Consider the following 22,240-nt stretch of genomic DNA (forward strand, 5'->3'; position numbering starts at 1 on the left):
TTGGGTGATATATACACTAAAAGCCCAGACCTCATCACTATGCAGTATATCCATGTAAAAAAACTGCACGTGTAGCCACTGAATTTATTAAAAAATTAACCATTCTGGCCAGAACTAGATTCACACGGCAGCAGTGGTGAACACCACACAGGAGATTATGGGAGAGTGGTCTGTTTTTCCCTTCTACCCCTCTGCATTTTTCTTTTTTGAGATGGAGTCTCACTCTGTTGCCCAGGCTGGAGTAGCTGGGCTTACAGGCACCCACCACTACACCCAGCTAACTGTTGTATTTTTAGTAGAGACAGGGTTTCATCATGTTGGTCAGGCTGGTCTCAAACTCCTGACCTCAGATGATCCACCTGCCTCAGCCTTCCAAAGTGCTAGGATTACAGGCATGAGCCACTGCACCAGGCCCCTCTCTACATTTTTCAAATGTTTTGCAATGAGAACATATTACTTTTGTAACCAGACCAGAAAGTTATTGAAGTAAATAAATCTGCTGGTTCTCTGACACTCTGAAAAAATGAATTGTTGCTATTATGTAAATGTGAGTGATACTTTCCTTATTTAACACAGGGAGGCAAGGTCAAGGATGCCAACTGAAGTCAAACACCGAGCTGCTCAGTCAAAATAAATGACACGCAGAGTGGTCCTCCTCTCTAACACTAGCTGTTCTCGTCTATATTTAAGGCAATTTAAAACAAAACCGGAACCAAAATAAACCCTCTAATGAGGCTCCCCAGAAGCTGTCTGGCTTGGAAAAGCTCAAACACAAACTGAAGAGAAACAGAGAGCTACAGGAAAGCAGGGAACAGCCAGTGATTCTCCAGGACAGTAACTCACTGCCGCTGGGAAAGTGACTCTGTCTGCGAATTTCTGTTCCTTCTGCTTCTGGAAAACAGTTCGGTATAGTATGGAATTTGGAATCTGGAAGAGGCTCATGATTTGTATTCATTGCAAATCCATTTCCCCAACCCAGATAAATGCTGAACAAATATTAAAAGAATACGGGTTTGAAGGGCAGCCAATGGGTCTGCCTGCCAGTGTGTCCTTGGTCCCAGGCCACATGGGCCCACTTTCCCTGGCTCCCCTGCCCTCTGCTCAGTGCTGGTTACAAGGCAGACAGACAGAATGGAGCCTCCAGGAAGACCGTGAAGAGCTGGGACAACCCCCAAGAGTCCCCCATTTCACTGGCTATGTGACAGTCCTCAGGCAGCCTCCTTCAGAGCTTCAGTATCCAGTCCTAACCAGTGAAAGGAACAGGATTTTGCAAGGTTGTTGTGAAGGTCAAGTATTGTCACATGTAAAGTGTCTAGCCTTATATTCCTTTGAAATACATGTCTTCATGAGTTGATAGAGTAAAGGAAGTTGCCAAAATGTAGTCAGTGCTGAGTGGCGGATGGCAGGTTTATAGGAAAGCAGTGGGGTGGAGACAAGGTTCTTAAACCTGGGACTCAGGGTGGGCTCTGGGGAGAAATGGGAGGGAGCCCAGCACCCCCTCCCATCAGTGCTAGCCCCACACTGATTAGCACACAAAGGTGGATGACAGTATGGGATCAGCAGAGCTGGGCTTTATTTTACACATGAAGATACAGAGGCTCCAAGAAGGAGGGAAGGGGTAAGGTCCCCTCCGCTCTGCACCCACATCCACCCACTTCCTCAGATTACATCTATGGAACATGGGGAAGTGGACTAGGGAACAGCTCAGGTTTCTGCTAGCTCACCCATTCTAAGATTTTATAATAATAAAAAACAAAAAACCCCCACTTACACACAAAACATAACAGAACACCAAAAAACCCATTTGTGATTCCGGCACACACCATGAACTAGGACCCGTTCTTGCATTCTCTAGGTCTCGGTTTCAGAATCCACAAAACAAAGGTTTAGGTGAAATCTTCTAGGCTCTTTTCCCCTCTGACAATTGTAATTCCAGTAAGGAAGGCTCTGCTTCCACACCCCTTGCCCTTCACCTAAAACTCCACTTGGGTCCAGGCTCACAAACAGGAAATGTGACACAGAGCTGATGAGTGGCCTATTTCTCTGCTGCAAGGGCGATCTGACAAGAGAACAAAGACTTTCTGAACTTTACAGCTGAAGCCAGGACTCCATGCCCCAAAACCTTTCTCCAACAGTGCGGGAAGAGGACATTGTTGCTTTCTGGTTGGACCGCCCACACCACCCCAACATGGGTCTATTCACAGGAGGCCCGCAGGTTCCCAGTCCCAGGAGGTCACCTGGTGATTGAGGATGGTGGAGCCCCAGGTGGAGTGCAGGGAGCACTAAGACCGGTCAGGACTCCTGGGCTCCATTCTGGACTGAGTGAGTCTAGGGAAAGCCCCACACCCCTCTGAGCCAGGATTTCCCCATCTGTTGGTTAAGGGGGCTGCACATGGGGTTGGCTGGCTCCCTGCTTACTGAGTGGTTTCTCTGTGCGGGTAGCACGCTGCTCTGATGCAGGCACCATCTCATTGTCCATGTCTCAGTCCCATGTCTCTTCCATACCATGTGGCCCTAGAAATGTCTTAATAAGGCTGGGCATGGTGGCTCACGCCTGTAATCCAAGCACTTTGGAGGCCAGGACGGGCGGATCACCTGAGGTCGGGAGTTCAAGACCAGCCTGACCAAAAAAAAAAAAAAAAGAAATGTCTTAATATTTTTGTGCCTCAGTTTCCTCCCTGTGAAACTAGAATGATAACAATCCCTACCACCTGGTGTTTCTGGCTGCATAAAAGGCAGGGCTTTTATAAAGTGGCTAGAATATGTCCAGTGTGAGTAAAAAAAAATGACCAGCACACATGAGCATAATTGTCTCACTGTTTAATCTGGTGTCTGGATGACATCCCTTTCCCAGTTTGCCCATCTGCAGAAGGGGTGAGCGGAACCCAGGTACCCCTATTTGCTCTATGACTAGGTCCATGCTGCACCACTCGGAAAGTGAATCTGAAGACCAACCCAAGCCACCCACAGCCAGGAAAGAAGACTCTGGGGGAAAAGACAGGAAATCCTCTGATGCTTCCCCAAAGCAGATGGATTTGGGGGTTGGCTTCTGCCCCGGGTTGTCACGCACCAGAGATCTCCAGCTGTACCCAGACTCAATAGCAAAGGAAGAGTCCTCAGCCCATTCCCAGATTGCCCTGGAGGGGACAACTTTTCAGAAGACAGTGAGATGCAGGGGAGATGTTGGTCCTGGGTTGATCTCTGTTCCCGCCTCTGCCCCTGAACCTTATGAGTTAAAGATAAGGCTCTATCATCTCAGCTCTGAGCAGAGATGAGTCAGTTCGGCATGGAAGGTGTGGGTCATGCCGCCTCCCTCTGCTCCTCAAAGGGAGTGTCGGAAACTCTGCCTGGGCCTGTGCTCTCACCTGCAGACTGAGGATCCTCAAATACCTGCTTTGCTGACCCCTGGGAGGATGAAAGTCAGCTAAGGGCAGTTGGCAACGCCCCCCCAGAGCAGTGGCTTTTGAAGTGACGGCTGCAGACAGATGCTACCTGTTCCTCTATCAGGAGGCACAGAATCGAGAGTAATTCAGTTTTACCAAAGTGTGAGTCCATGGAATATTAGAAATAAACGACTGTGCTAAGATGGAAGGCATGATGCAAAGAGAGGCCCCTAGCCGGGTGTGGTGGCTCACACCTGTAATCCCAGCACTTTGGGAGGCTGAAGCAGGTGGATCACCTGAGATCCCGAGTTCAAGAACAGCCTGACCAACTTGGTGAAACCCTGTCTCTAAAAAGAAAAAAAAAAGTTAAAAAGCAAAGAGAGGCCCCCTAGGAGCACCCATTGGGCTGCAGAGGGCTCCGTGTTCAAGATGGAGTTGTAGGTCTCTGTCTTGCTGGAATGAGTCACCCAGGCACACTTTCCTCCTTGACCCTAGAACATTTCACCCCACAGCAAAGGCAGTCTTGCAATATCTGCTAGCACTGAGAAACAGGGCCTTGTCACATTGTAAGATGGTAGTCTCTCTCTCAGCCCTCTGGCCATGCTGTGCAGAAAGGATGTCTTCACCAGGTATAGCCTTTTTTTTTTTTAAGGCGGAGTCTCATTCTGTTGCCCAGGCTGGAGTGCAGTGGCACCATCTCAGTTCACTGCAACCCTCAAGCAATTCTCCTGCCTCAGTCTTCTGAGTAGCAGGATTACAGGCGCACACCACCACACCCAGCTAATTTTTATATTTTTAGCAGAGATGATGTTTCACCACGTTGGCCAGGCTGGCCTCAAACTCCTGACCTCAGGTGATCCGCTTGCCTTAGCCTCTCAAAGTGCTGGGATTACAGGTGTGAGCCACCGTGCCAGGCTTACCAGGTATAGACTTTTTATAGCTGAAAGGAACCTAATTTTACAGATGCAGAAACAGGCTTAACCAGAGGCAGGGTGTGTATGTGTGTGTGTGTGTGTGTGTGTGTGTGTGTATTTAAAGTTTCTTTTAGAGACAGGATCTTACTATGTTGCTTAGGTTGGAGTACAGTGGCTATTCACAGACATGACCATAGCATACTGTAGTCTCAAACTCCTGGCCTCAAGTGATCTTCCTACCTCAGCCCATTAAGATGTGAACTCTTAAAGGCTTCATCTTTATTCAATCAATTCATGTTCTTTGAGGGCCTACTATGTGCAGGCCAGCACCATTCTAAGCCCTGAGGATTCAGCTCTGAACCAAACACAAGAGTTACAAGGCAAATAAAGGATGTTAGGGCAGGGCGCAGTGGCTCACGCCTGTAATCCCAACACTTTGGGAGGTTGAGGTGGGTGGATCACCAGAGGTCAGGAGTTCGAGACCAGCCTGGCCAACATGGTGAAACTCCATCTCTGCGAAAAATACAAAAATTAGCCAGGTGTGGTGGTGAACACCTATAGTCCCAGCTACTTGGGAGGCTGAGGCAGGAGAATCACTTGAACCTGGGAGGCAGAGGCTGCAGTGAGCCGAGATCTCACCATTGCACTCCAGTCTGAGCAACAAGAGTAAACCTCCATCTCAAAAAAAAAAAAAAAAAAAAAAAAAGCTGGACATGGTGGTGCATGCCTGTAATCCCAGCTACTGGGGAAGCTGAGGCAGAAGAATCACTTGAACCCGGGTTGGGGGGAGACTGCAGTGAGCCGAGGTCACACCACTGCACTCCAGCCTGGGCAATAGAGAGAGACTCTGTCTCAAAACAAAACAAAACAAAATGAAACAAGGATGCTGACATCTTGGAAAGTGACAAGGAGGGGTAGGGGTCACTATTTAGAGATGGCCTCTTTATGCTGACCTCGCTCTGGGATCCCCCAAACCAACAATGTGCTGGAGTTGGTTTGTGCCAGCTTGTATGCTGAATTTTCAAGAACTTGGTGATTCAGTTGTTAAACATAGCCCTTATTAAAAAATTAAATTATATGGACCGGGTGTGGTGGCTCACGCCTGTAATCCAAGCACTTTGGAGGCCAAGGCGGGTGGATGACCTGAGGTCGGGAGTTCAAGACCAGCCTGACCAACATGGTGAAACCCCATCTTAAAAAAAAAAAAAATTAAATTATATAAAGTTACAATGAAATGAACTGTATTAGGAACAAAGGAATTCATAAAAACTCATCACAATATTTTATTATAGTTTATACTCTTTTTTTTTAAATAGGGCCTCACTCTGTTGCCTAAGCTGATAACAGTGGCATGGTCACCGCTCACCACAGCCTGTATCTCCTGAGTTCAAGCGATCCTCCCACCCTAGCCTCCCCAATACCTGGGAATACAGGCGCACATCACCATGCCCAGCTAATCTTTTATTTTTTTTAGAGATGAGGTCTTACTATGTTGCCCAGGCTGGTCTCAAACTCCGGTACACAAACCATCCCCTGCCTTAGCCTCCCAAAGTGCTGGGATTACAGGCATGAGCCACCATGGGCAGCCTTATTTTATACTACTGAAGTTACTTACACCTATTGTACCTAGTCATAGTGGAAAATACTATATATCAATGTGCTACTGTGCACCTACTCCCAGCTCCGTAAGTGGTGGTAAGATGAAATTGATCTTGGTGGGAATATTTACACTATAGAAACTGGCAAAGACCACATACCAGAGCTTTCATTATTCAGAGAGCTACTCATGAAACACTTCCTAGCACAACCCTGCTGGCAGGCCTTCTGTGTTTGTGGGAAGCTACGTTCTTCTGGTGGGAGGGGAGAGTATGGTGGTGAAGCCCAACTCTCCTGGGGATGTGCGTGTGTGTGTGTGTGTGTGTGTGTGTTGGGGGTGGGGTGGGGTTGCCCTGAGTCACAAGGGTGTGAACTTTCTTATTCCTTTGTTAAGGCTTCCTCAGTGAAGCAAGTATAGGATCTCTAAGATCTGTCCGCTCCTGCAAAAGATCTTCCTTCAACAGAGGATCTATAAGACGGTGACCCATTTATTCATTTGATTACTTTTGGTAAATTAAATCCCCATTTCAGTATACTGGAGAGACAAACATTTAAAGAAACTTGTGAAAAAATTCTTTGTACAAATGTGTGCGGCTGCTTTTGAATTTCTCTAGATTTTCATACGTTGGGTTTCTTTCCCTTGAGGACATAACTGCTGTGGTAACAGCTGGGTGAAGTTACTATTACTTCACTAATAATAACGATAACAGCACAGACACTCAATAGCACCACATGCCAGGCAGTAGACACTTAGTTCTAAAATCCAACCCATTTTACACAGGCGGATTTTGTGGTTCAATGAGGTACTCAATGTGAGTCTACTCTCTTCTCAAAGCTCCCCAGAAAGTCTACAGCCACAACACCCTGAAAGCACCCGATCTCATCTGAGAGCTCCCCAGAAGGCTTTTGCCCTTCCTCAGCTGTGGCCCTGTGACCCTCCTTAGGCCAGTAGAATTCTGTGGCATTATAAATTTCCCCATCTCTGGTGGCATCGATGGTCTTGTGGCTGCCCAGTTTAGTATCAACAATGCCCCTCCTGCCACCAAAGCACAACAAATAGGCCAGATCCTCCCCAAGTCCATTCACTTACACCTGGAATGCAGGAGTGATCTAGGCCTCGTCAGTTACTGGCTCTGCAACCTAAGGAAGCCGCATGGAGGTGGGTGCTAGAGAAATGTTACTCACAGCAGCAACAGCTAGAACTGGCCAGGTGCGGTGGCTCACGCCTGTAATCCCAGCACTTTGGGAGGCCAAGGTGGACGGATCATGAGGTCAATAGATCGAGACCATCCTGGCCAACATGGTGAAACCTCGTCTCTACTAAAAATATAGAAATTAGCTGGGTGTGGTGGCATGTGCCTATAGTCCCAGCTACTCAGGAGGCTGGGGCAGAGAATCACTTGAACCCAGGAGGCAGAGGTTACAGTGAGCTGAGATCATGCCATTGCACTCCAGTCTGGGCGACAGAGCAAGACTCCATCCCCTGCCCCCCAAAAAGTGCTAGAATTAGAATTAGCTCCTATACAAGATCTTGTGTTTATTGCCCGGCCTTTACTGGTTTTTGCCAGCTTGGTTTTCCAGCCTTCTCAAGCATGTTGTCAACAACAAAACATCTTCCAAGGCATGCCTCTTCTGCATCAGTGAGCTGGGATCTCCCTCTCTTGCTTACAGCTATGATCTCTGACCCATATACCTTCTCATTTGCTGCTCAAAGTAGCTGCCCCAAACATTTTCTGAGCACTTCTCATGTTGAATTTTCATGCCCTGGAATAAATTCCTAAGGACTTGATTAAACATACACACAGAAATGTTGCAATGGCTCACTCCTGTAATCCCAGCATTTTGGGAGATCTAGGCGGGTGGATTGCTTGAGGTCAGGAGTTTGAGACCAGGCTAGCCAATATAATGAAACCCAGATAATACAAAAATTATCTGGGCATGGTGGTGGGCACCTGTAGTCCCAGCTACTCAGGAGGCTGAGGCAAGAGAATCGCTTGAACCCGGGAGGTGGAGGTTGCAGTGAGCCAAGATGGCGCCACTGCACTCCAGCCCAGCGGACAGAGCAAGACTCCGTCTCAAAAAAAAAACACACACACAAATCATGTGACTAATGTAAAAAAAAAATAATAATAATAACAATTCTCCCTTTCTTTGCATGGTGCTGGTGAATATATGCAGATAGAGTCTGCTACATTAAACACCAATCTGGAAACAGTCAGATATGTAGGCAACCACAAGCAAACCCAGGCCCAGTCCCTGCTCTTTGGGAGTCTACCCCACCATCGATTTTGAAAGTGTCTTCGCTAGGCCAGGTGGGGTGGCTCCCACCTGTAATCCCAGCACTTTGGGAGGCTGAGGTGGATGGATCACGAGGTCAGGAGTTCGAGACCATCCTGGCTAACATGGTATAACCCCATCTCTGTTAAAATACGAAAAAAAAAAAAAATTAGCCAGGCATATGGTGGCAGGCCCCTGTAGTCCCAGCTACTCTGGAGGCTGAGGCAGGGGAATCACTTGAACCTGGGAGGCAGAGGTTGCAGTGAGCCGAGATTGTACTACTGCACTCCAGCCTGATGACAGAGTGAGGCTCTGTCTCAAAAAAAAAAAAAGTGTCTTGGCTTTCTTCCCCACAAATGACAGGCGAATTCCTCCAGAGGACAGCTGGCATGCCACTCGTGGACTCATGGTTTCCCTGGGGCAGGAGAAAGGCAGGCAGCTACTCCTCTCCTCACAGATGTTGCCAGCCCCAACGTCACCCTTTGCCGGGGGCTTGCTCCCCTCTCTGTGCCCCTCCAGCCACCAGGGCCTTCTAGATTTCGGTACAGCTGGAGGGAGAGCAGGATGCTTGGTTTTCCTTGCTTCTCCTCTTTGCCTGAAACACTCTACCTGGTTCCCCCTATAACTCCTGCAGGGCTCAGTATAAAGGTCATTTCTGCAGGGAAGCCTTCCCTGGACAGCATCAGGCCCCTGTTAAACACACCCTGAACTACTTCTCTGTGGCCGTCACTATGCAATTAGTTGTTTCTTTTCTTTTCGTTTATTTTTTAGAGATGGGGTTTCACCATGTTGGCCAGGCTGGTCTTGAACTCTGACCTTAGATGATCCACCCCACCTTGGCCTCCCAAAGTGCTGGGATTACGTTTTTTAATTTTTCTTTTCTTTTTTTTTTTTTTTCTTTTTTGAGACAGAGTCAAGCTCTGTCGCCTGGGCTGGAGTGCAGTGATGCCATCTCAGCTCACTGCAACCTCTGCCTCTCAGGTTCAAGTGATTGTTGTCCTCAGCCTCCCAAGTAGCTGAGATTACAGGTGCCCACCACCAAGCACAGCTAAATTTTGTAGTTTTAGCAGAGATGAGGGTTTCGCCATGTTGGCCAGGTTGGTCTCAAACCCCTGACCTTAAGTGATCCGCCTGCCTCGGCCTTTGTTAAGATTACAGGTGTGAGTGACCATGCTCAGCCATGTGCAACTGTCTCCCAAGCTAAGCTATGACCTCCGCGTGGGCAGGGGTTGTCTATCTTGTTCATGGTGACATCTCAGGTATCTACCCCAGGACCTAGTAGGTGCTCAGTAAATTCTGGGTGAATGAATGAATGAATCTGTGGTAGCTCAGTGAATGCTGACTGAATATCTGATTCACAACATGAATCTCTGGAACAGGTACCTCTTCTAGAAACTCAGTTCCTGGTGTCCAAATTGGCAAGAGGGGTCTACAAGTTGGAATTTCTTTGGGAACAACAGTGGCATTTCCCTTGCAGATTTTTGGTTGGAGTATCCATTTCCTGTGGGTTTGGAGGGGTTTTTTTTTCCTGCTTTTTGTTTAATAGCAGGTGTTGCTCAGAGAGAAGCTGGCTAGATTTGGGTCTTGTGCCATTTGGCTGACAGGGAAACTGTCCCACAGCACCCATAGCTGGCAGCACCAGCATGGGGTGGGATGTCACCACCTCACCTCAGAGCTCTTTTCAGTGCCTCACCCCTAAGGGGACCCAAGTTCAGGGCTTTTAAAGCAAGCCCTCCTGAAGATGAGAGTACTGAGACAGAGGTGGATTGAAATATCTTATTAAGAACTAATCGTGCGGAGCATGGTGGCTCACACCTATAATCCTAGCACTTTGGGAGGCCAAGGAAGGAGAACTACAAGGTCAGGAGTTCGAAACCAGTCTGGCCAACATACTGAAACTTCGTCTCAACTAAAAATATGAAAAATTAGCCAGGTGTGATTGTGTGCACCTGTAATCCCAGCTAATCAGGAGGCTGAGGCAGGAGAATCGTGTGAACCCAGGAGGTGGAAGTTGCGGTGAGCCTAGATCGCACCATTGCACTACAGCCCAGGCGATAGTGCGAGACGAGACTCCATTTCAAAAAAAAAAAAAAGAACTAATTGTGAGGCTGTCAAGTGTGGTGGCTCGCACCTGTAACCCCAGCATTTTGGAAGGCCGAGGCAGGTGAATCACTTGAGGCTAAGAGTGCAAGATCAGCCTGGCCAAGGGGAAACCCTGTCTCTACTAAAAAACAAAAATTAGCCAGGTGTGGTGGCAGCACCTATACTTGGGAGGCTGAGGTAGGAGACTCACTTGAACCTGGGAGGCAGAGGTTGCAGTAAGCCAAGATCACCCCACTGCACTCCATCCTGGGTGACACAGTGGAGACTCTGTCTCCATAAAAAAAAATTTTTTTAAAAGGCCAGGCATGGTAGCTCAAGCCTGTAATCGCAGCACTTTGGGAGGCTGAGGCTGGCAGATCACGAGGTCAAGAGATCGAGACCATCCTGGCCAACATGGTGAAACCATATCTCTACTAAAAATACAAAAATTAGCTGGGTGTGGTGGCATGTGCCTGTAGTCCCAGCTACTCGGGAGGCTGAGGCAGGAGAATTGATTGAACCCGGGAGGCAGAGGTTGCAGTGAGCTGACATTGTGCCACTGCACTCCAGTCTGGCACCTGGTGACAGAGTGAGGCTCTGTCTCAAAAATAAAAAATAAAATTTAAATTTAAATTTAAAAAAAGAACTGATTACAGGACAGGATCTGGCCTCTTTCCATTTGCTGCTTTTCACTCTCTTTGGCTGATTTCAGTCTGAATAATGCCAGGAAGGAGCCCTGCTGTGCCCCAGTGAAGGTCACTGCAGCTGCCACCTCGTGAAGCACCTCCCCACCTGTGCCCACCGAGGGCTTCGAGCCACCCTACGTTTGGAGTCAGGATCTGGCTTTCTTGCCTCAGTTCTGCTACTTAATTTTTGAGGTGTTTTGGCCAAGACGTTAAAACTCGAAGCCTCAGTTTCCCCACATGCAAAATGGGGGAAATCATTTCTGTTCTGTCAACTTCACAGGGCTTTCATGAAGCTCACATGAGATGAGTACATAGTCTTACTTCTTCTGAAACTGTGCACCAGGGTAAAGAACTCTAATCATCATAGTTTAATAATTATTTTTGTTTCTCTTGGGGTCTTGCTGTGAACCCACAGTGATCTCTGTCAGCAGCTCTCTTCCAGGATCATTTTTCTACCCAACCTCTCCATATTCAACCCTCTTGACCACATCCTCCTGGAAACCCCCTCCGGCTTCAGCTTCCTAGGTTTACTCACTTTCTTTTTTTTTTTTTTTTGAGACAGAGTCTTTTTTTGTTTCGCAGGCTGGAATGCAGTGGCGTGATCTTAGCTCACTGCAACCTTCACCTCCTGGGTTCAAATGATTCTCCTGCCTCAGCCTCCCAAGTAGCTGAGATTACAGGTTCGTACAACCATGCCCAGATAATTTTTGTATTTTCAGTAGGGACGAGGTTTCGCCATGTTGACCAGGCTGGTCTTGAACTCCTGACTTCAGGTGATCCTCCCGCCTTGGCCTCCCAAAGTACTGGGATTACAGTAATGAACCACTGCACCCGGCCGCTAGACTCACCCTCTCTGGAATTTCTCCACCATCTCAGACCACTCACTCTCTGAATTAGACCCATGCTTTTCCCTGCCATTCACATCTGTTAACTACATGGGGCTTCAGAGAGAAACCCCAGGAAGTACGTGTGCACCCCCAAAGTCCCTTGGGGATGTCTGTTGCCCTGTAGCACAAAATTTGAACACAAGGCACTGGGTCTCCACCCCACTGCCATCACCGCCTCTGCTTCAAGAGACTCTGTTTGGCAAAGAAAATTAGCATAATGAACCTGCGTCATTTTAAGAAAAGAAGAAAAAAAAAAAAGAAAAGAAAATTAGCATAATGTCTGCTGAAGGCCAAGCATTGGAAACTCTCATGGCTGCGTCTGACTGTATGTGACGGAGGTCTGTGGCCTCCTCACCACATTTGGACAAGCTGAGCCAATCAACTCTTTGGCTGGAGATTTAGACAACAGATATTCACTTCTTCTTTTTAGAACTGAAAGGATTTTTAGAAATAATTCTGGATTGCCAGGCATGGTGGCTCACACCTACTGTCCCAGCTACTCAGGGGGCTGAGGATCGCTTGAGCCCAAGAGTTCTGGGTTGCAGTGTACTATGCAGATAGATGAAGTGTCTGCATTAAGTTTGGCATCAATATGTTGATCTTCTGGGAGTGGGGGACCACCAGGTTGCCTAAGGAGGGGCAAACTGACTTAGGTTGGAAATGGAGCAGGACGAAACTCCTATGCTGAGGAGTTTTGTCCTGCCCATTGCAATCCTTATCTTCCTGGACTTCGCTGAACCATTTAGAATGGAACTAAACTCATTAGCGCTCCCCTCCCCAAACATTCATTCTCCCTTACTCTCTCAGCTAGTGGCACCATCATTCATACAGTGACCTGTGACGGAAAGCCACCATAAGATAATGGTAATGAGATCACATCTGTGAATAGCCACTGTACCCCAGCCTAGTCAACATAGCAAGACCCCATCTTTTACAAATAAAGGAAGAAAGAAAGAAAAGAAGGAAACCTGGGTTGAGCGTACTACATAATAACCCCTTTGCCTTCAGCCAGTGGACCAAATCTACATCATTCTTTTTTTTTTTTTAATTAAAAAAATATATATATTTTTTTGAGACAGAGTTTCGCTGTTGTTACCCAGACTGGTGTGCAATGGCACGATCTCGGCTCACCGCAACCTCCGCCTTCTGGGTTCAAGCAATTCTCCTGCCTTAGCCTCCTGAGTAGCTGGGACTACAGGCGCGCACCACCATGCCCAGCTAATTTTTGTATTTTTAGTAGAGACAGGGTTTCACCTTGTTGACTAGGATGGTCTCGATCTCTTGACCTCGTGATCCACCCTCCTCGGCCTCCCAAAGTGCTGGGATTATAGGCATAAGCCACTGCACCTGGCCTAAAAAAAATTTTTTTTTTAATTAAAAGATGGGGTTTCACCATATTGGTCAGGCTGGTCTCAAACTTCTGACCTCAGGTGATCCTCCTGCCTCAGCCTCCCAAAGTGCTGGGATTATAGGCATGAGCCACCACGCCCAGTTTTTTGTTTTGTTTTGTTTTTTTGAGACGGAGTCTTGCTCTGTCATCCAGGCTGGAGTGCAGTGGTGCCATCTCAGCTCCCTGCAACCTCCACCTCCCAGGTTCAAGCGATTGTCATCAGCTAACTTTTATATTTTTAGTGGAGATGGAGTTTCACTTTGTTGGCCAACCTGGTCTCGAACTCCCGACCTCAGGTGATTGGCCCACCTTGGCGTCTCCAAGTGCTGGGATTACAGGTGTCAGCCACCGTGCCTGACCTCCCCTGACCTCAAATAGACTTCCTGAAAGAAGCCGGGCATGGTGTCATGTGCCTATTATCCCAGCTATTCGGGAGGCTAGGCAGGAGAATTGCTTGAACTTGGAAGGTGGAGGTTGCAGTGAGCCGAGAAGGAGCCACTGCACTCCAACCTGGGTGACAGAGTGAGACTCTGTCTCAAAATAAATAAATAAATAAAAATAATAATCCCAGCTACTCAGGAGGCTAGGCAGGAGAATTGCTTGAACTTGGAAGGTGGAGGTTGCAGTGAGCTGAGAGGGAGTCACTGCACTCCAGCCTGGGTGACAGAGCGAGACTGTCTCAAAAATAAAATAATAAATAAAAATAAACTTCTTGAAAAAGTTGACTATACTGGCTGGCTGGATGTGGTGGCTCATGCTTATAATCCAAGCACTTTGGGAGGCTAAGGCAGGTGGATCACCTGAGGTCAGGAGTTCGAGACCAGCCTGGACAACATGGTGAAACCCCATCTCTATTAAAAATACAAAAAATTGGCCAGGTGTGGTGGCACATGGCTGTAATCCCAGCTACTCGGGAACCTGAGGCAGGAGAATCTCTTGAACCTGGGAGGCGGAGGTTGCAGTGAGCTGAGATCACACCACTTCACTCCAGCCTGGGCAACGAGAGCAAAACTCCATCTCAAATAAAAAAAGAGAAAGAGTTGACCATCCTCATTGCTTTCATTATGTCCTCCTCACCTAACAGCAATCTAGCCTGCATACCTTCCACTCCACAAAAACTGCTCTCAGCTCTCAGTATGTTTCAGTAATCTCCTAACTGCCCAGTGCAATCCTTATCTTCCTGGAATGCTCTGAACCATTTAGCACGGAACTAAACTCATTATCGTCCCCAAACATTCATTCTCCCTTACTCTCTCAGCTAGTGGGACCATCATTATACAGTGACACATGATGGAAAGCCACCATAAGATAATTTTAGCTTGGACTTGTTAAGTTTGCAGTACCTTTGAGACATTCAAAAAAAAGAGGCCCATCTAAACATGCGGATTAGATGCCCAAAATTGGAGATAATACAAATGCTACAGAAGTAGCATTTAAAGCCATGAACATGGATGAATTTGCCCAGTTCACAGAGTACAAGTACCAGGTCTTTAAATCCCAGTTGATCCATAGAGACTAACATGTTATGTGATTTTCCTTACTTCTCTGTTGATTCCCCATGTTCACAACTCCTATCATGGCATGAAAGGTTTATCACAATCTGCACTTATTGTATGTATATAATGTGTATCAGTTAGCTTTTGCTGAAGCCCTGCTGCTTAACAAACAACCCCCAGATCTTAGCTTTTGGCCACAAAGGTCTATTTATTGCTCATGTAACATGTTAGTGCCCAGAAATCCCTATTCCTGAGGTCATTATTCCAACCACCATTTGGTTCTTTCCTTACCAAGTCCTGGCCCATAATGGTCTCCATATTGTCATCATATTTCATATTCTGCCCTGAATCATGTTGTCTTCTCCAAAACCTCTTAAAATTCAATCTTAAAAAAGGTAGCCTGGGTGTGGTGGCTAGAGTCTGTAATCCCAGCACTTTGGGAGGCCTAGATGGGTGGATCACCTGAGGTCAGGAGTTTAAGACTAGCCTAGTCAACATGGTGAACCCATTCTCTACCAAAAAAAAAAAAAAAAAATTAGCCAGGTGTGGCAGCAGGCACCTGTAATGCCAGCTACTTGAGAGGCTGAGGCAGGAGAATCACTTGAACCTAGGGGGTAGAGGTTGCAGCGAGCCAAGATCGAACCACGGCACTCCAGCCTGGGTGACAGAATGAAACTCTGTCTCAAAAAACAAAAAACAAAACAAAATAGAAGGTAAAAATCACAATAAGACACTACTACGCAGTCACGAAAATGGCTAAGATCAAAAAGACTGACAGCACCAACTACTGTCAAGGATGTGGAATAATTCTAACTCTCATACATGGCTACAGGAATGTAAAATAATACAGTTCACAACCCAGCAGTTTTACCTCTAGGTGAATACAAAGGTTCACAAAAGACTTGTACAAGAATGTTCACATAGGAGCCCACAAATGGAAAGAACTTAAATGTTCATCAATTGGAGAAGAGATAAATAAATCGTGGTATATCCCTATAATGGAATATGACTCAGCAATGACAAAGAACCAGATATTCATACTGTAATAACTCAGATGAATCTAAAGATATTATGTCCAGTAAAATAAGCCACTCAAGAGGCCAAGGAGGGTGGATCATCTGAGGTCAGGAGTTCAAGACAAGCCTAGCCAACATATTGAAACACTGTCTCTACTAAAAATACAAAAATTAGCTGGGTGTGGTAGTGGGTGCCTATAATCCCAGCTAATTGGGAGGCTGAGGCAGGAGAATTGCTTGAATCTGAGATTGTGCCATTGCATTCCAGCCTGGGTGTCAAAAGCAAAACTCCGTCTCAAGAAAAGAAAGAAAGAAAAAGAAAGAAAGAAAGAAAGAAAGAAAGAAAGAAAGAAAGAAAGAAAGAAAGAAAAAAAAGAAAGAGACATGAGAGAGTACATATAATTTCAGTTTGTCCAGGAACACACCAAATTAACCAGTAATGATAAAATCAGAAAATGGATGCCTAGAAGATTGGAAGGAGAATTAATTGGAAATGAGAACTTTCAGGGCTGATGCAGTGTTACGCTTCATGTTAGTTACAAAGGTATTGACAATTGCTAAGAGTTGTCAAACCACACCCGGCTGTGTTGTCTCATGCCTGTAATCCCAGCACTTTGGGAGGCCAAGGTGGGTGGATCATCTGAGGTCTAGAATTCAAGGCCAATATGGTGAAACCTGTCTCAGCTACTCGGGAGGCTGAGGCAAGAGAATGGCTTGAACCTGGAAGGTAGAGGTTGCAGTGAGCCAAGATAGAGCCATTGCACTCCAACCTGGGTGACAGGGCAAGACTCCATCTCAAAAAAAAAGAAAGAAGAAAGAAAGAAAGAGAAAGAGAGAAAAAGAAAGAAAGAAAAAAAGAGAGAAAAAAGAGAATTGCTTGAATGTGGGGGAGCAGAGGTTGCAGTGATTTGAGATCCCAACACTGCATTCCAGGTTGGGTGACAGATTGAGACTCTGTCTCAAAAAGAAAAAAAAAGAGAAAGCAGTCAAATCAAACACTTAAAGATTTGTCAATTTTACAACTGGGCATGGTGACTTATGCCTGTAATCCTACCACTTTGAGAGGTGGAGGTGGGTAGATCACCTGAGGTCAGGAGCTGGAGACCAGCCTGGCCAACATGATGAAAACCCCATCTTTACTAAAAATACAAAAATTAGCTGGGCTTGGTGATGCACGCCTATAATCCCAGCTACTCAGGAGGCTAAGGTGGGAGAACTGCTATAATCCAGGAGGTAGAGGCTGCAGTGAGTGAAGACAGTGTCATTGCCTGGGTGACAGAGCGAGATTATCTCAGAAAAAAAAAAAAAGAAAAAAGAAAAAATTTACATATCCAATCTAAAATAAAAGGAAAGTGCAGGGCAAAGAGTACATTCATTTCAGTTAAAATTATATTGTGAATTTATACCTCTATTAACGTCCAGTCCCCTACCGAAAGCCGCCCCCTCCTGTCATTCTCCCCTCACCCCTGCCCATGTCTCCATGACATTTGTCCATTAGCCATTTTCTAGCCATCATGAGAGGTGATGTAATGGAAAAAGCAGCAACCTTAGAGCCAGACTGCATTCAAATCCTAGCTGCCATTTAGTTGCTGAGTGCCCATATGTTCCCTGGTCTCTCTGAGCCTTCATTTTCTCAACTAGAAAATGGGTTAGCCTAAGGGGCTGCTCAGCCTACAGCCCCTTAGGCTGGGTCAGTTTTGCCACAGACGTAGCAACAAGAACAAAAGCAGGGACACAGGCAGGTAAGTACCTAGTCTACTCAGTTGGGTCAGGGACCCTCATTCTTTTTGACCTCAACCTGCAAGGTCAATTCACATAAATGGTCCCACTAAAGGCCTGGAAAGTGCTCAGAGGATGAGATTCACAGGCTTCTTCTCCCAGAAGGGCCAGAAGGCAGCCCCAGGGCCCTGGAGTTAGATTGCAGGAGAGGTGGTGCTCAGAACTGGGGAAATGGCTGCTCAGAGCCAGCATGGCCAGAGAAAGGCAGCTCCTAGACTCTGATTTAGGGGACAGGTGTCCTGGGTAAGGTGATTTAGGGGACAGGTGTCCTGGGGTAAGGTCTGGCCACTGGAGAAGCTTGCCCAAATCGTTTTGCTCACTTCTGGACCTCGGCTACCCCACCGGAGACAGCTGGGTCAGGTTGGATCTGAGCGACCTGACATCGCAAACCGCCTCAGGAGTTTCCCAAAACATAGAGGAGATAAAGGAAAAATGGAACTGGTCTTGTCCGAAATAAGATAGGGAAGGGTCCAGAGCCCTGCCCTCGAGGTTCCCCTCCCCCACCGTGGTGGCCCTTGAGGCAGGATGCCGGGCCTCACAGGACAGAGAGTTCAACTCTTCAGAATTGGGCAGTCAGCAGGGACTCTTTCAGCTCTGCCTTATTCAGTCGTTGAGCACCTGTTACATGTAAATGAAATAACTTGGATCTGCAGGCTGCCCCCCCATCTGGTAGAGGAGGCAAAATACGCCTAGAAGTAACTCCAAACGAGGTAGAAAGTTCCGGGTGTAGTCAAAGAAGCACAAAAATGCCACAGAATAACTCTGTCCTCCACACCCCACACCCCCAGAGCCCTCCTTCCCATGCACTTTGCATTTCCTTACTCAGAGACTGGGAGGGAGGTCTGCAGCGGTATCCTTGTTTCACAATCGGGGACACTGAGGCTCTCTCTGGGAGGGTGGCTCCTTACTGGCAAGCGGCCAAGCCTGGGCTCCACCCTACATCTCCTGCCTCCTGAGACACGCCTATTTCCAGGTAAAGAAAGGAGGCACTGAGGCCTGCTCAGGAGCCCAAGGAGCGCAAACGACGAGCTAAGCCACAAAACAGCTGCCGCGGGTCTCGGTTCCTTCCTGGGGGGGGAGGAGCTGCTCTCACACCCTCCACGCCCCTCCTCCCTCCCAGCCGCCACAGCGGGAAGATCTGGGAATCTCAAATCCCTCTGCTTCTCTGGCTCTTTGCGCGCTGACATTTTTCTTTTTTTTTTTTCTTTTTACGGTTTTTTTGGACGCTATTCAAGAGTTTGTGCAATCATTGTGTTTAGCTGTTTTCCTGCCATTTCCAAACGCGGGGTGGTGTCCCTTTTGAGTAGGAGCGAGGTGGTTTGAAGAGTTGGAGGGACCTCCCGCCTCCCATCGCCGCAGCGCAGCTTGCACCCCCGCTGCCAAAGTTAGTGTCGGAAACTTTCCCCATGCTGGGCGTCTGGCTGAGTCCTCAGCTCTCCAAAGCTCTCTGACATCTTCCTCTCTATTTCCTTGCTCCTTGGGGTTCCTGCGACCCTCACTTTATTCCCCCACTCTCAAATTCCCCTTCTCAGAGGCACCCCCTTCCTAACTTATCCTGGGCAAGAGCCATTCCTCTGTCCTGCCCCACAGGCAAGGACAGACCCCCTCACTCGCTGCGACTTACTCGGTCGCATCCTGTGCCCCTAAGTCTTCTCTCTCTTCCCCACCCCCACCCCGAGGACCCAAGGGGAACCGCAGCCCCTCAGGCTCCAGTCTTGGACGGCTGGACAGAGGCTGGGACGGGCACATGGTGGGGACAGAGGGACAGAAACTGGGTCCGATTTGGCACCGACGCAGCGACAAGAACAAAAGCAGGGAGGGACACAGGCAGGGCAGAAACCGGGGAGGGCCGGAGCAGCGGCCCTCCCCACTCCCCCCACCACCCTCGCCCACGCGCAGAGCCCCCAGTCCTGGCCCTGCTCGCGGCCTCCGGGGACTTGGGCGGCGCCCCGCGGGACCCACCTGATCCGCAGAACCCGGGCGCCGAGGGCCGGCGCGCGGCGATCGGGGCTGGGCAGGACCGCGCCTAGCTCCCGGCCCCGGCGGCGCCCTCCACGCTCGGATCAGCCACAGCGCCGCCTCCGCCCAAGCCCGGGCCGGGCGTGCCAGGGCTGGGTGTGCCCGCCCGTCCTCTTGCCCGTGGGCCCGCCGGCCAGGCGTCTGCTCCGGGCAGCGCGCAGCGGGCAGGGGCACGAGGAGCCGGCGAGCGCTGACAGCGGGCGGCGCGCTGTGCCCGGCCCGCGGCGATCGGTTCCAAGCCGGTCCCCGCCCCGGACACAGACAGCTGGGAGGCCGGCGCGCGAGTGCGTGAGTGAGTGTGCGTGTGTGTGTGCCGAGGGGGAGGCGGGTGTGTTTGTTTCATTTTCACTCAGGCAGAAAAAAGCCTGAAACCAGCAAAAAAGAAAATAAAATCCCCGGTGAGGGTGGCTGGGCCTCTTTTGCCTTCTCGGGCCTGCACGTGGTGGTGGTGGTGGTGTCTGTGATGGAGCGGGAACCGGGGGAGTTGGAGGATGGGGTGGGGTCTGTCACCCTGTGCTGCGGGGAGGGGCCGCGCTGCCCTGGCGCACCGCCAAACACTGGGGCACCCAGAGCTTGGGAGGTCTGATCCACCGTCTGTTTCCCGAGGAAGGAAGAGCGCGAATGTAGACAGCGGCAGTCCAGGGGCTGGAGTAGCTCTTGCAGGAGTCCTGAGCTCTGGAAGTGAGGGCTGGGCGCTGGACACCTGGTGCAGGGCCTGCCCGCGTTTGCCTACTGACTTCGTGATCTTTGAGCCGGGAGTTTCTCAAATAGGGCTCTAAGGCAGTCCCTAGGTTGTGGAATAACTCTTTACTAGAATTGTGTAGAAAGGAATCCAAAACAATCCACAGAGTATGCGCTTCTGTGCCCGGTGTGGCAATGATTCACTCTGGGAGAGTTGCTATGGGCACACCTGGCTGCCCTCAGTTCTCTTTGTCTTATACTGATAGCCACTGAGGTCGTCTCACTCCCTCTCATATCAATCTACTTTACAGGTGGAAAAGTCAGAACTTCATTTTGCCGTTTGCCCTTGAACGTCATTTTCATAGACTAAGAAATTTCCGTCTTTAATTCAGCCAGGCGCAGTGGCTCGCGCCTGTAATTCCAACACTTTGGGAGGCCGAGGTGGACGGATTGCTTGAGCTCAGGAGTTGAAGACCAGCTTGGGCAACATAGCGAAACTCCGTCTCTACAAACTATACAAAAATTCGCCGGGCATGGTGGCATGCTCCTGTAATCCCAGCTACTTGGGAAGCTGACACCCAAGAATCTCTTGAACCTGGGAGGCGGAGGTGGCAGTGAGCTGAGATCACACTACTGCACTCCAGCCTGGGTGACAGAGTGGGCCTCCATCTCAAAACAGCAACAACAAACAAACAACTAAAAAAAGAAATTCGCTTTTTAAATAATTGAATACATTGGAACTGTAATTTGACATCATTACAGAAATAGCACAGAGCACAGGCATGATGTCTAATTTTAATTGTCTCTTACTAATGGGAAAGGGACAGCGGGACTGATACCCTTTGGGGCCTCAGCCCACCTGCACCCAGGTGAAAAAAAAAAAGTGTTGGGGGGGGGGACAGTGGCCTGACCGGTGAGGTGATGTCACGGAATTTGGGAGAGTGGAATTTCCTGTTGGGTTCAGTGGAGTGAAGTGGTGGGAGGATGGAGTCATCAGCTCCCCACAACAGCTCAGGAATGAGGAGCTCCAGGACAGCCAGCACAATGGGCCCTTTGCTAGAGGATAAATTGGGCCATTATTGTCTTATGTGAATACACTTGAAATAGTTCATTAGTTGTGAGTATCACAGCAAATGTACAATGAGTGATGTTATACTAAGTGTATTATTTTCCACTTTCCATTATTGCATTTGAGAATGCATTGTTTAAACTGCTCGGCCCATCAAACTGGATTATGAACTCTTCCCTTTTTTTGAGAACACAATGATGGTGAACATGACGGGCGCAAATGATGACCCATCATGATCAAAGTCCAAAGATGTAACACAGGAAGCAAAACACCCAAAACCATTACTCTGTTACCGGTACACACAGTGTCAGCGGTTTAATCAGTCACTTGATTTAATGTTGTTAACTTGAATTTTTAAAATTGATTTTGTGGCTTGTATTTACTTTGAAGATTTGTTTTGGTTTTGTGATTGGTTTATAGATCTATGAGCATGAGAAGTTCATGCTAAATTTTAGGTTTACACTTGTTCCAATTAAGTAAAAGGAATGTAAGTCGACCTTGCAGGCCTGTTAGATTCCACCCCCCTCACCCCCCACCCTCCACCCCACCTCCCCCCACCCCCGCTTTGAGAGTCATATCTTTCTGAAAGTCAAACTAGCAATTCTGCTGACTGAATGTCTGAGCTGGAAAACACCTTTTGCCTCCTTGGGTTTGGGATCAAGAGTTGTAGGTTTAAGGTCTTAGATGACTCATTCTTCCCCTCATTTGTCTCGTATGTAAAATGGGGGCCAGATGACTAGTTCTTAGGAGAAGTAAAAGCAAAATGAAATGACTTCAGGAAAGAGCTTTGAGGCCACCAGAGCATCCCAGAAATATGAGGCCAAAAGATTCTCGAAGAGGAAGGGTAGGTCACGGAACCCCTTCTGTAACTCTGACCACCAGACAGACTCATCAGTTCCACACAACAGCTCAGGAATGAGGAGCTCGATGTGTTTTACATGTTACACAAATTTACTTAATCTCTG

The 22,240-nt window shown here is 48.2% G+C and overlaps 1 long non-coding RNA gene across 1 annotated transcript; it reads left to right on the forward strand.

Moving 5' to 3' along the window:
- The first annotated feature begins 19,470 nt into the window (after positions 1–19,470).
- LOC144582851 (uncharacterized) lies at positions 19,471–21,769 on the forward strand. Its single transcript, XR_013536327.1, has 2 exons — positions 19,471–19,817; positions 20,518–21,769. It is a non-coding gene; the product is annotated as an uncharacterized LOC144582851 (long non-coding RNA).
- Positions 21,770–22,240: the final 471 nt, after the last annotated feature.

The sequence above is a fragment of the Callithrix jacchus genome, chromosome 1 (assembly GCF_049354715.1).
Source record: "Callithrix jacchus isolate 240 chromosome 1, calJac240_pri, whole genome shotgun sequence".
Classification (NCBI taxonomy): Eukaryota; Metazoa; Chordata; class Mammalia; order Primates; family Cebidae; genus Callithrix; species Callithrix jacchus.